Raw genomic sequence first — 12,743 nt, 5'->3', positions numbered from 1 at the left:
AACTTCTATTCTCCCTTCCGCCAGGCACTGATCACCACTATTCTACTTTCCATCTCTATAAAGTGACTCTCCTAGGAACCTCATGCATGTGACATGATGCAATATTGGTCCTTCTGTGTCCTTTCATTGAGCATCATGTCTTCAAGCTTCATCCATGTTGCAACATGTATAAGAACTTTATTCAAATTTAAGACTGATTAATATTCCACTTTACGTTCAACATTTTTTCATCCATTCGTTCATGGACACTTGAGTTGTTTTCACCTTTTCAGCTGTGTTAACAACACCTATGAACATGTATATATAAATATATCTTTGAGTTACTGCTTTCAATTATTCAGGGCATATATGTAGGAGTTCAACTGTGGGATATGTTAATTATACTTTTAATTTTTTTTATGAACTATCATACTGTCTAACAGAGCAAACGCACCATTTTACATGTCCATCAACAATACACAATATAAAAGATTCTGACATCTAGACATCCTCACCAACACTTGTTTCTGTAAATTTAACAATAGCCATCCTAAAGGGTTCAGTTTACTTTAGAAGGCATGATGTAGGGATCAAATAGGATCGAGATAATAAGTAAAAGAAAACAAAATGATATTAACCTACATTCCAAATAGATTAAAAAAATCTACTTTCACTATAACATTTTACTTAGTAGTGTGATAGTTGATGAAATTCTGGGCTTCAGTTTTGTTAAGAACTTGAATAAATCAAGTAATATTTATGAAAGCACTTAGCATATCACCTGGTAAATCAATAGTCCTAAATGTCATAAAGGGGACTAAAGTTCCATATGTTTCATTTTTATAATGCAGTAAACCACATGGATAAATTAAGAACATCTTCCTTTGTTAAAGGAGGAAAACAAGTATCTTCATATATAGTTGAATCATTTTAAAAGACATTCATTAAGCCTCAATTTTTTTTAACCCATGTACTAGCTCAAACCTCTTCTTTTATCCCACACACTAACTCAACCTCTGCATTGCTTGTCCTGTCTGGTTTGTTCTCATTGGATACTGACCTCCTTAGGGATAAGTTCTATATCTTCCTTATCTTTATTTCTCTGGCGCCTATCACATACTTGATATATTATAGTTACTCTACAAATACGCTAAAATAACTGAATTATTTTTATTGACATAATTTTATCATCACTTGCCAAAATCTGACTGGCTAAATCATAGAACTTTCTTAATAATTATCCAAGGACAGAGACTTACATTTAGTGAACTAAAGCAACAATTTTGGCATCACTAGCTTATTTGAAAAGCAAAAGAAGAATGTTTTTTCTAGAAAATATACATGATAAGAACAAAAGCAATTTTATCTATGCAGGTATTATTTTATTAACTAAGGTAAAATCTCTGGTTTCAAAAGCCTCATCTTATTCATGTCTAAAGTGTAGAGTGGGTAGTAAAAAATTAAGGTTATGAATAATGTCATAAACATTTAGATGAATGTTAGGCAATCCATTCTAAGTGCTTCTTTTATTTCCTCTATTTGAGGTTGTGTGTAATAACAACAACAACAAAAAAAACTGACAAGCATCTATAAATAGTGTTAAATTTGCTCTTAGTGACCACTCTTGTTTATCAAGGTTAATACATTGAATAGGATTGTAGGGTTCCATTTAAAAAAAAAAAAGATTTATTTATTTATTTATACAAGCACTGGGTACAGTCAGAAGCGCAGGAGGGTGAGAGAATTCACCAGAGCCAGAGCGGGGAGCAGAGGCAGAAGGACTGAAGTACACTGCTGAGGGGAGCAGTGGGTGGCAGAAGAGGTCTGCGAGCCATGTGGGACCCTCCTCCGGTGGCCAGGGAGCAGCCGGGAATTGAACCAGCGCTGCAGAGGCTGCAGGCAGCTTCGCAACCCAGCGCTCAACTGCTGTGCCACTGGGGAGGCCCTGGTAGGGTTACTTTTTTACACTCAGTGTTTTGCTTTAAATCAAATTTAAAAACTAATTGGCCACAATTTTGCAGATAGATTTAAATGCACAGCACATTTCTGCATGCTTTTCCACTGTGGTGCTACCTTACCAGTATTGTGACACTGTTTACCGGTGTTGATGGGCATCCATCCAATAATAGCCTTTATTACCCCATTTTATAGAAGAAGTGGGGTTAAGTAATTTGCCAAAGTGACACAGCTGGTAAGTGAATACAAACTCCAACCACATCTGTCTGGCTTTAGAGCCCCCATAAGTCATGCAAAACTGTGAAGTATTTAGAGAACTCCTATAATAAAAGAAACTCTTTGCCCAGGAAAAAGAAAAGCAAGAGGCCTCTACATTTAAGAAGTGATATAAGACCATATACTCCTGCCATTTTTCCATCTAGTCAGATTATATTCTATGGGGCCCACAAAACTATTGCCAATTAGAAACATGACAAAGTTTCATTTGCCCATAGTGCTGCCCAAGAAACAAAGTCCAAATTCTTGGAAAGGTTGGCATATAGTCAATATGACAGTGGGTCTTGAGTTTCCTGGAACCCCACTCCCCATCAGTAAGTGTGAGATCTTCCTAAGGAACTTCAACACCAGCCATGGTTAGGGACACAACAAGTTGGAAACATGTTGGTTGAGGCTTAGTAGAAACTGGGTTCTCACTGAACAGATAGCACAGCCAAGCAACTATCAAGGACTAGTGTTCAGGTGATTTAATAAAAAAGATCAAGAATCTCTAACAATATCAAGACAACATCCACATTAAGACAAATAGCATTAAACTACAGTCCCACTGAGCTTGCCCCAACTCTATTTTCACCTAACAGTTTTTAAACATAATTACCTTGTGTACCAGCAACCACACTGTAATAAACATGCTACACAGTTATTAAGGTTTTCTTTAAGGGCAATCCAAGAAACTCTTGAGTCTCTTAATATTTCCACTCTTGGGCTGAAGGAAATTTCTCTGTATGGTCTGCCAAGATTTAACAACTCAATAGTATGAGACTTTAATTTTCAAAACTTTCATATCTTGCACAACATTCTTTAAAATCACTGAAACTCAATGCATTTTCCTGCTGTTGTATGTACATAACATACTTTAAAGAAGTAACTATAGGAATATTTGGAGAGGTGAAGGAAGAAGGGGAAAAGGAAGGCTATCTGCACTCCCCAAACACTAGTGTTGAAATTGAAAATATTTAAATGTTCTAAATATTTGCTGATGATTTCACATACACCAAAACTGATGATAATTTACACCATATAACTTCATCAACATGAAAAATTTCTTTGGAGATAGTACAAAATTATGATTTGCTCTTGCTAGTAAAGTAGTAAGAAATGTAAACACTCCAATAACTGGAGTTTGCAAACCCTTTTTTTTAAATTCAAGATTCTTTCTTGCTTTGGTTCGCCAGCAAAAAACCCTGTTATTATATACATGAAGTTGACTCTTACTAGAATATTCAACTGCTAAAGGATGAATTAGTCAAGGAAAGCAAAACTACTTAAAGAGGCGAAAATGATGGTTTGTGGTGATAGCACTCCTATCAGCAGTAAAAGGAAAGGAAGCTAAAAATATTTCAATTAAGTAGATTTTGATGAATCCACAAATTTTGTGGGTTGAACTGTGTGCAGTGAGCCCTCATGGAGTCCAGCACACTGCTGTCACTTCCTGCCCTTAGCAGCTCGTCCCGTTTTCTGTTTGCAAAACCTTCAATAATTCTATTATCCAATTAGAGAAGGAAATTCACAATATTATCAAGAGGAAATTAGCCTGACAGTTGCTGTTTTTCAGCTAAATAAGGTGCAGGACTTTCAGCTGTAAAGTGAGGTGAACTTGCAAAAAATGAAGGAAGTTGAATCATAGTCCCGAGGCAAAGTTTCTCTGTGCATTCCTGCTACAGTAACCCTGTGGAGTAGATTGAACTACATATTTCCCAGCAAGAATATGGGTACCTTTTGCCTTTCTCAAACTATAATTTCTCTCACGTAGGTCTATAAAGATGAAATACAAGCCAGACCATTTTATACCCATCAAATGACAGTTCTTCTACCTTCATTATAAATAACAAGCTAACCTTTACTGAACACATATGATATGCCAGAGATATCCAGTTCCAAAACATTTGAACTCATCAGTATCTAGTACTATCTTAATTTTACATATAGCAAAAAAAGACTTCAGTATTAAATATCAGATTGCTAGCACTTACACCTGAGTTTGACTACAGGGCTTTAGTAGTTCACCAACTCTGCATAGTTAAGAATAAAAGCCATGATTACCTGTGTTTAAATCCAAGCTTGACTACTAATATATGTATTTTACTTTACCTCTCTGGTCTCAGTTCTTATAAGGTTGTGATGAGCAAAAAATCAATATATATGAAACATTTGCTTAGCATGCACCAAAATCACCTAAGTGTTGCTTTATCATTATCTTTATTATTGATAATATACTAGTTTAAAAAGCACTTTATATCCCATGTGGAACAGTCTAGTTTGCAGGTTTCAGCATATGTGAAAGAGCATTAAGTGACTATTCTCATATTTTCAGAAGGGCTTGCTGCACACAATCCTACCCACAAAATGTGTGGATTCACCAATATTTTAATACTTTTACAAGGTTGGGTATTTTATCCCCCAAAATGAAAACCCATGATAGTTTACATCTCGATAACATGCACTTAGTGACTGATCATAACCAGAATCCATCAGATGCCTATATGCCATGGACACTCAAGCAATGCTGTTGGATCAGCTAGTCACACAGCACACCTGAGCCAAGATCCATAGAACCCAGTAGAGATGCACTACCTCTCCCACTACACTGTCCTCCCCTAGGGCTTTCTGCCTACTCCTTGCATGCCAAGATCAAACCACTATAGTCAAACAACTATTGGCAAAACCAAAACCTGCCCAAGTTGCTGCAAGTCCCCCTCCCAAGTGGCCAGCCCCACAGGTGTCATAAGGTAAAAACTGAGAAAGAAAATATAAGCCTGAACAGGTCACAATGTATTGTATAATCAACCCCAGTATTGAACATCATTTCTTGAAGTAGAAACCTTTCACATTGTTAGATTATTCTAGAAACTGCCTGCACATATTTTTACCTTTATTGTAAGTGAGAACAATCTATTGTTCATTTGCTGATATGCTTTAAGTACTTTACAGTCATTTAAAAAATATCATATATAAGCATAACCATGACATTCATTCATGAAGTAGTGATAAGCATCAAAAAGAAGGTTCAACTACTAATCTAATAACATGAAGGAGCAATGGAACTTTAAAAGCTTCAATACGCACACTCATGAAGTTTAAAGTACTACAGAGATGTGCTGTAATAAATTGGCCTTAGCCAAAAATTTCCTTCCAACATACTATGATATAAATCTTACATTGAGATGAGCACTTGTAAATTTTTCCCCCATTATATTAGAAGTATCCTTTCTCTTCCTCACTTCATCCTTCCCTTCCCCCACACAAGTTTTTGGCTATCCATCACCTTTTTTTTCCTCATGCACAGTAGTTAAGAAACATGACTATAAACCCTGCTTCAATCCCATTATGCCCAAACTAGTAGTTGATGTTCCCTACTTACGAAACTTCAATCTGCAGGTGTGAAGAAAATACTACTTTTCCTGCTTCCATGGCATTAATTAAAAACTAGAAGTAGGAATCATCTAATTAGAAGACTATGGATCTTAATTTAGAACTGTAAATGCTCTATTTTACGTAAAATAGCAATCCCAAGTATGAACCTATAACTCTGAAATTAGCTAGTGTGTCTATAAAACCTCCATAGGGAGGGAGACCATTTAAAAAATAATTAGACTATGGGTGCCTTGGGGAGGGTGTGGTATAACATACCTCTGAAGAGGTTTCAACCTATACCTCTTAATCATATACAGTATTGTCAATCAATGTTAACACAATAACAACACACACATAAAAATAGAAACTTTATGTGAGCACCAAAAACACTAAAGACAAAATATGGCATCCAAAAATTAACAAACAGAATGTCTCCTTTACACGCCTGACTTTTACAGACATCTCTACCTTTCCATATGGCTCAGCTACCCCAAGAATATCAAGTTTCACCTACAGAAACTTTCCATTGAAAGGACAGGGCATCATGAGGCTTCCTATCCTGCAAGTCCCTCTCTATAAAGGAGTAGGCCAACACATCTCCATTGAACCACCATCCATGAGGAGCACTGTACTCTAGAGATGAATGACTCAGTTCCTCCACCAAAGATGAAGGTATGTGCAGCCTATTTAGAGAGACCAGAAGTAACCTAAATGCAACTGGAGGATAATAAAGCCAGGAATATTTCAAAACCAAAATTTGGAATTGTTCATCAGATAGAAACCAAGAGCACCCTACCATAACGATTTGGATCCACATCAGTACATATAATTAAAATTTTCAAGTCAAGATTACCCTTGAAATTTCCATAAATCACTCTTCAGCGAACAATACAGCATATAAATAGCTGCAATATAATGCATAAAAACACAGTAGAGTTCTATACCACTATTTACATAGTTCATATAACTTAGATTAAATGTGTATATGATAGAACTTCACTGTGAAGAACTTAAGATATTTGCTGGTTTTTTTTTTTTTTATTTCTTGAAACATTATTCTGGTTTCTCAAAGTCCAGTATACTCTAAGAAACTTTCTAGGGATTGCAGATCTACTTCAAAGGGAATTTTTCTTCATGTCTCAAAGTTTCCAACGTACACCTTAATTTTAGTCTTAAGCAATTCTAATTAAACAGAAATCTAAGTCTTCTTTACTCCCAGCTAAAATTTTCCAAGATTCTGTAAGTATTCTTTATCTGACATACTTTAAGTTCTCTAACCTTTCTACTTTTCATTTTTGGGTACACAATTGTTAGTTTCTGTATAGAACCGAGTAAAAGATACCAAAGCTTATAAGTAGCAGCTTGTTTTGGCAGTGACCATCTCATCTACTCTTCAAAATGAGGTTCCTAGTACCTGAACACAACACAAGTCACATATGACAAGTCCACAGCTCATATCATACTCGACAATGGAAAATTGAAAGCTTTTCCGCTAAGATCAGGAATAAGTCAAGGATGTCTACTCTCATCACTTTTATTCAACATTGTACTGGCATTCTTGGCCAGAGCAATTTAGGCAAAGAAAGAAACCATCCAAATCAGAAAATAGAACTGTCATTATTAGCAGGTGACAAATTATATTTAGAAAACTCTAAAGATTCCACCAAGAAACTGTTAGAACTAATAAGTGAATTCAATTAAGTTGTATGATAAAAAATAGCAATGCATAAAAATCTGTTGTGTTTTTACAGAAATAGGTCAAAAAGCAAAATTTAAACAACCTCATTTTTATCAACAAGAATGAAACACCTAGAGATAAATTTCAGAAATGAAATGAAAGACATCTGCACTGAAAGCTGTGATATTGATGAAAGAAATTTAAGACACAAACACACGAAATTTCATAATCATGGAATTAAAAGAATTAGTTTTATTGAAGTGTCTATATTACCAAAGCAAGCTACGGATTCAAAGCACATCACATTTCCACTGATATTTTTCATAAAAACAGGAAAGGCCTAAAATTTGTAAGGAACCAGAAAAGACACTATATAGTCAAAACAACCTTTAAAAGAATAAAGCTAGCTTTGCGCAGTGACAGTATCGTAGCCAATGAGGTTTATCTGAGGCGCAATTATTGCTAATTAAAAGAACAAAGCTGTCTCTTGATTTCAAACTACTATATGTTATGAATCTATGGAAACCAAAACAGTATGGCACTGGCATAAAAACAGACAAGTAGATCAATGCAACAAAGTAGAGAGTCCAGAATTAAACCCTCTAGCTCCAGTCAATTAGTTGACAACAAAGCAATCAAAAACACATAAAGGGGGAAAGATAGCCTCTTCAATAAATGGTGCTGAAAAAATTGGACAGTCACGTACAAAATAAAACTGAACTACTATCATACACAAAATCAAAGTGCAATGAATACTTGAACTTAAGACTCAACCCTGTAAAACATAAGCAGCAAGCTTCATGATAGTGGTCTTGGTGATGCTATTTTTTTTTCATGAGTTTAAATTTGCCCTTCAACAGCAAAAATAAACAAGTAGAACAACATAAACCTAAAAAGTTTCTGCACAGATGACTGGATCAAAAAGATGTGGTATACATACACAATGGAATACTATTCAGCAATCAAAAAAGACAAACTCATGCTATTTACAGCAATATGGATGGAGCTAGAAGGGATTATGCTCTGTGAAATAAGTAAGAAAGAAAATTATAGGATGGCTTCACATATAGGAAACATAGGGAAACCACACACACAAAAAAAAAAAAGAAAAAAAAAAGACAAAACTAGCAAGCAAACTATAAATCAGAGACATTCAGCCGGAGATGGGGGAAGGAGATGGATCGAAACAGGGAAGGGAACAGCAAAGAAATGATGGTAATAGTTGACGGGTGTCTTGGTGGTGGTAATTCTATGAAGACACCTGAGGAAAGATCAAACATTGAACAAAAATGAACAATAATGTAAAAAATTAATTCAAAAATAATTTTTTTAAATTCTGCACAAGAGAGAAAATTATAAACAAAACGAAAAGTAAACTACTAGAGGAAAACATGTCTACAAATTAGAAATCTGACAAGAGATTAATATCCAGGATATAATATGCAATATAAAGGTCATAACAATTCAACTAAAAAATGGGCAGAGAATCTGAATACAAACTTTCTAACAAAGATATACACGTAATGAAAAGGTGCTCACTATCATTTACAATATGTAAATGAAAAGGTGCTCAATATTACTAATCATCAGAGAAATGAAAAAGGCACAATATAACCTTATACATTTTAAAATATCTATCAAAAAAGACAAGAGGTAACATGGTTTGCAAGGATGTGGAAAAAAGGGAACCCTTGCTCACTATCGATGGTAATTTAAAGTGGTGCAATCACTGTGGAAAACAGTATGGAGGTTCTTAAAATAATGATAGAACTATGATATGGTACAGCAATTCTACTCCTAGGATTTGTTTTTTAAAAAACCAACCAAACAATAACCAAAAAAAACACTTTAACGCAAAAATATCTGCACCTTCATGTTCACTGAAGTTTTTACAATAGCCAAAACATGGAAAAAACTTTTCATGAATGGATAAAGAAAATGTAGTATATAAGCACAACAAAATACTCAGCCATAAAAAGGAAATTCTGCTATTTGCAACACCATGGATATACCTTCAGGGTATTATGGTAACTGAAATAAATGAGAGAGAAAGACAAATACCGTATGATCTTACTTTCATGTGAAAATAAAAGGAAAAATTTTTAAAACCCCTGGAACTCAGATACAGAAGACAGATTAGTAGTTGCCAGAGAAAGGTTAAGAGTTGCCAGAAACAGGGGTGGAGAGTGGGAGGAATGGGTGAAAGTTATCAAGATACAAATTTCCAGTTGTAAAAGAATACAACGAAAAGGATGGTAACTATAATCAAACCGAACTATGTATTTCAAAGTTGCTTAGAGTAAATCTTAAAAATTTCTTATCACAAGAAAACAATTTTAACTATGTGTGGTGATAGATGTTAAGGAGACTTACCTTGGTGAGCATTACAGAATACATACAAATATTGAATCATTATGCTGTAATGAAATTGAAACTCATGTTATATATTATCTCTCAATTTTAGAAGTATTTTAAAGAGTACAACTACGATTATTTTGGATGAGAGTGGATACATAACCACAGCAATAAGAGACCTTAACACATAAAAATTTGTATTTTAATTAAATGGCAAAATTGCTTTATTTAAATAATTATCTGTCTGGAAAAAAAAGCCGATTTTTTCTCCTGTAACTCATAATAAACTTCAGGAGTACAAAAAGCAGTCCTCAAAGAGTATCTAGGAAATTAGCATTCATGCTAAGAGTAGGGGAGAAATTAGGAATCTCAAAAGCTATTTTTAAAAAAATGCATACCTACTTGAAATTTTAAAAATTTGTATAGCCAAAGATAACATAGCAAAGGCAATAATCAAGTATTGGGTTTGGGGAAGATTTGCAGCATAAGTGACAGTTATAGGGTTAAGTGTTCCAACAAATTGACCAGAAAAAGATAATTTAGTTTTAAAATGGCAAAATAAGCAATTCACAGATAAGCAAATACAAATGGTCCCTAAACAGAGAAAATGCCTAAACCCATTAGTAGTTAAGGAAATGCAAATTAAGTAACAATGAAACACCACTTTACATCTATCAGATTTTTAAAATTGTAAAAGAACAGTAATAACACCCACTCTGGGACTGGGAAGGGATTCTCCTATATTGCTGCTGGAAATATGTCTAATTATAGTCTTTTTGGAAAGCAATTTGGCAACCTCTATTAAAATGTCATTCATATTCCTTGATTCAATAATCCCGCATCTGAGATCTTATCTCATAGAAATGAAGGTACTAATAATTAAGTATGTGTTTGAAGCAATGTTCATAATGATAAAAACCTGGAAACAGACTCCCCATCAGTAATATTAGCGCTACTCTCTGGAATTGTATTTTGCAGTTAATCAGGGCTATAGAAGTTGACTTGGAAGAATTTCCATGAGGTATTACTGAGAAAAGTAAACTGTAGAGAAATGTATAATTCCATTTAATGATTAAACAACCCTTAATGTACACATTTAAAAATATATGTTTATGATTTTATCATTCTGGAGAAATGTAAGAAAGATAGGCTAGGTTGTTAATAAGGATTACAAGATTAATGAGGCAGGGAAAGGAACAGTGGATATGAGATAAAGAAAAGGTAGAACAAAGAGGAAAAAAGTTTGTTCGAAAATATTATACTATTTATGAAATGACCTTACTCGTTAAAAAACATGTATAAATAAATTAGAAAAAATGTTAGTTCTTATCTTGAGACAGGGGATGTTGATTCTATTTTATCAAGTAAAATTTTCAGTTAATTTCTAGAGTATTGTGTGGGTACACTCATGCTTGCATTTGTGTTGGTATGTGCATGTGTAAAAATGAGAAACCTTCCTCCTTTTAAAGTTTGTTTATAAGTACGCCTTTGTACATTTGTGTGAACATGAAAAAAGGTGAGCAAAGTCACTTAACTAGTTATCATTGGCGGGCCTCCCCTGGTGGCGCAGCGGTAGAGTGCTGTTCGATCACCAGCGAGGGTCCCACATGGTGCGCAGACCTCTCCTGCTATGCCCATTGTTCCCCTCAGCAGTGTATTTCGTCAGTCTGCCTATTCTGTTCTCCACTCTGGCTCTGGTGAATTCTCTCACCCTCCCGTGCTTCTGATTCTACCCAGTGCTTGTATGGATAAATAAATAAATCTTTAAAAAAAAAAAAACAAAAAACTAGTTATCATTGGTTACCTCAGAGGGGTGGAATTAAAAAGAGTATGGAGGGAAATGATTACTTTCTTTACTTGATAATTATTTGTATTGTTTCACTTCATGCAACAGTCATGTATTACTTTTATAATATAAAAATACTAAAGAAATGAAAATAAACTAAATGAGATTCCCACACCACATAGAGGTCATCAACCTGTCACTGAGGTCAAAGATATTAAATCTCACTCAGTGGCATCTAACCATTTGATAACAGTTAAACATTTGCATTCAGAGAAGTTTCATAAAGAAATCTAGAGGGCCTCCCCTAGTGGCGCAGCAGTTGAGCGCTGGGCTGCAAGGCTGCCCGCAGCCTCTGCAGCACCGGTTCGTTCCCCGGCCTCCAGTGAGGGAGACAGACAGGCAGACACACACACACACACACACACACACAAAGAAATCTAGAAGTAAAAAAGTAAACCCATGAAAACCCATATCACAGTTCATGGGCCCCACCCAGGTGCTTACAAGTTTAAGAACATAACTCAGGCTAAGGGTGTAACAACAATGGGGTTTATTAACAAAAGAGAGATTTGGGGAAAGGAAAGAGTTTCTAAGGCCACCAATGGCTGACTGTCCTAGAGATAGTGTCCAGTAGTCCAAATTAAAAGCAAAATGGTATTGTCTCTTCAATAAGAGCCTAGGTCTGGTGGCACACCAGTAAGTGATGGACCAGGATCCAACTTATGGTGACTGCCAGAGGTGATTACAGGTGGTGCTGCAGAGGTGGCATCTCAGTTACCAGCAGCATCCATCTGGAGGTTGGGTGGGGTCAGATGCCAGACTGGACAATGACAGATGCACCAGGAGGTGGTACCAGAGGATCAGATGTGATAGGCAGCTCTTAGAGGTGGCTGGTAACAGGTCAACAGCATCAGTCTTCAGGCAGTGGATTCCAGAGGACCAGGCACCAGTCTTATAGCTCTTAGAAATGCTGGGTATAAGCCAAGAGCAGACAGATCTTATAGACACACTGAGCATAAGGAAAATGGTATCAGTCAGCAGATGATGTTGGAGTAGGGGCTGGAGGTCTGATTAGAACGGCTGCGCAGATCTAGAAGATCTGCAAAGGTCTGAGTTGGATGAATCTGTCTGAAAGCCTCTGAAGCTCAGCTTGTATCCCCTTCAGAGAACCTACCTTTTAAGCCTGATGGGTCTGTTTACAATTTCTGAATGGTCTCAAAACCTTGAATGGCACCAGTGGGAACTCGAACCTGATTGGTCTATTTACATTTCCGATATAGTACTCAAAAGCTGAAACCCCACTAGATGTCCATACCAGATCCTTGCTGAGGTTGGGCATCTCTATAAGGCTTGTCTCTT

The 12,743-nt window shown here is 35.7% G+C and overlaps 1 protein-coding gene and 1 non-coding gene across 8 annotated transcripts in view; one reads left to right on the top strand and one right to left on the bottom strand.

The window, feature by feature from the left end:
- Positions 1-12,743, bottom strand: part of RARB (retinoic acid receptor beta) — an 885,139-nt gene that overhangs the window by 599,109 nt on the left and 273,287 nt on the right. The gene's annotated exons all lie outside the window — the stretch shown is intronic.
- Positions 7,649-7,782, top strand: LOC119237794 (U4 spliceosomal RNA). The gene has a single exon (XR_005123429.1). It is a non-coding gene; the product is annotated as a U4 spliceosomal RNA (small nuclear RNA).

The sequence above is a fragment of the Talpa occidentalis genome, unplaced genomic scaffold (assembly GCF_014898055.3).
Source record: "Talpa occidentalis isolate TD23 unplaced genomic scaffold, MPIMG_talOcc4v2.1 talOcc4.10, whole genome shotgun sequence".
NCBI classification, from domain to species: domain Eukaryota; kingdom Metazoa; phylum Chordata; class Mammalia; order Eulipotyphla; family Talpidae; genus Talpa; species Talpa occidentalis.
This window is presented reverse-complemented; position numbering and strand designations above follow the sequence as displayed.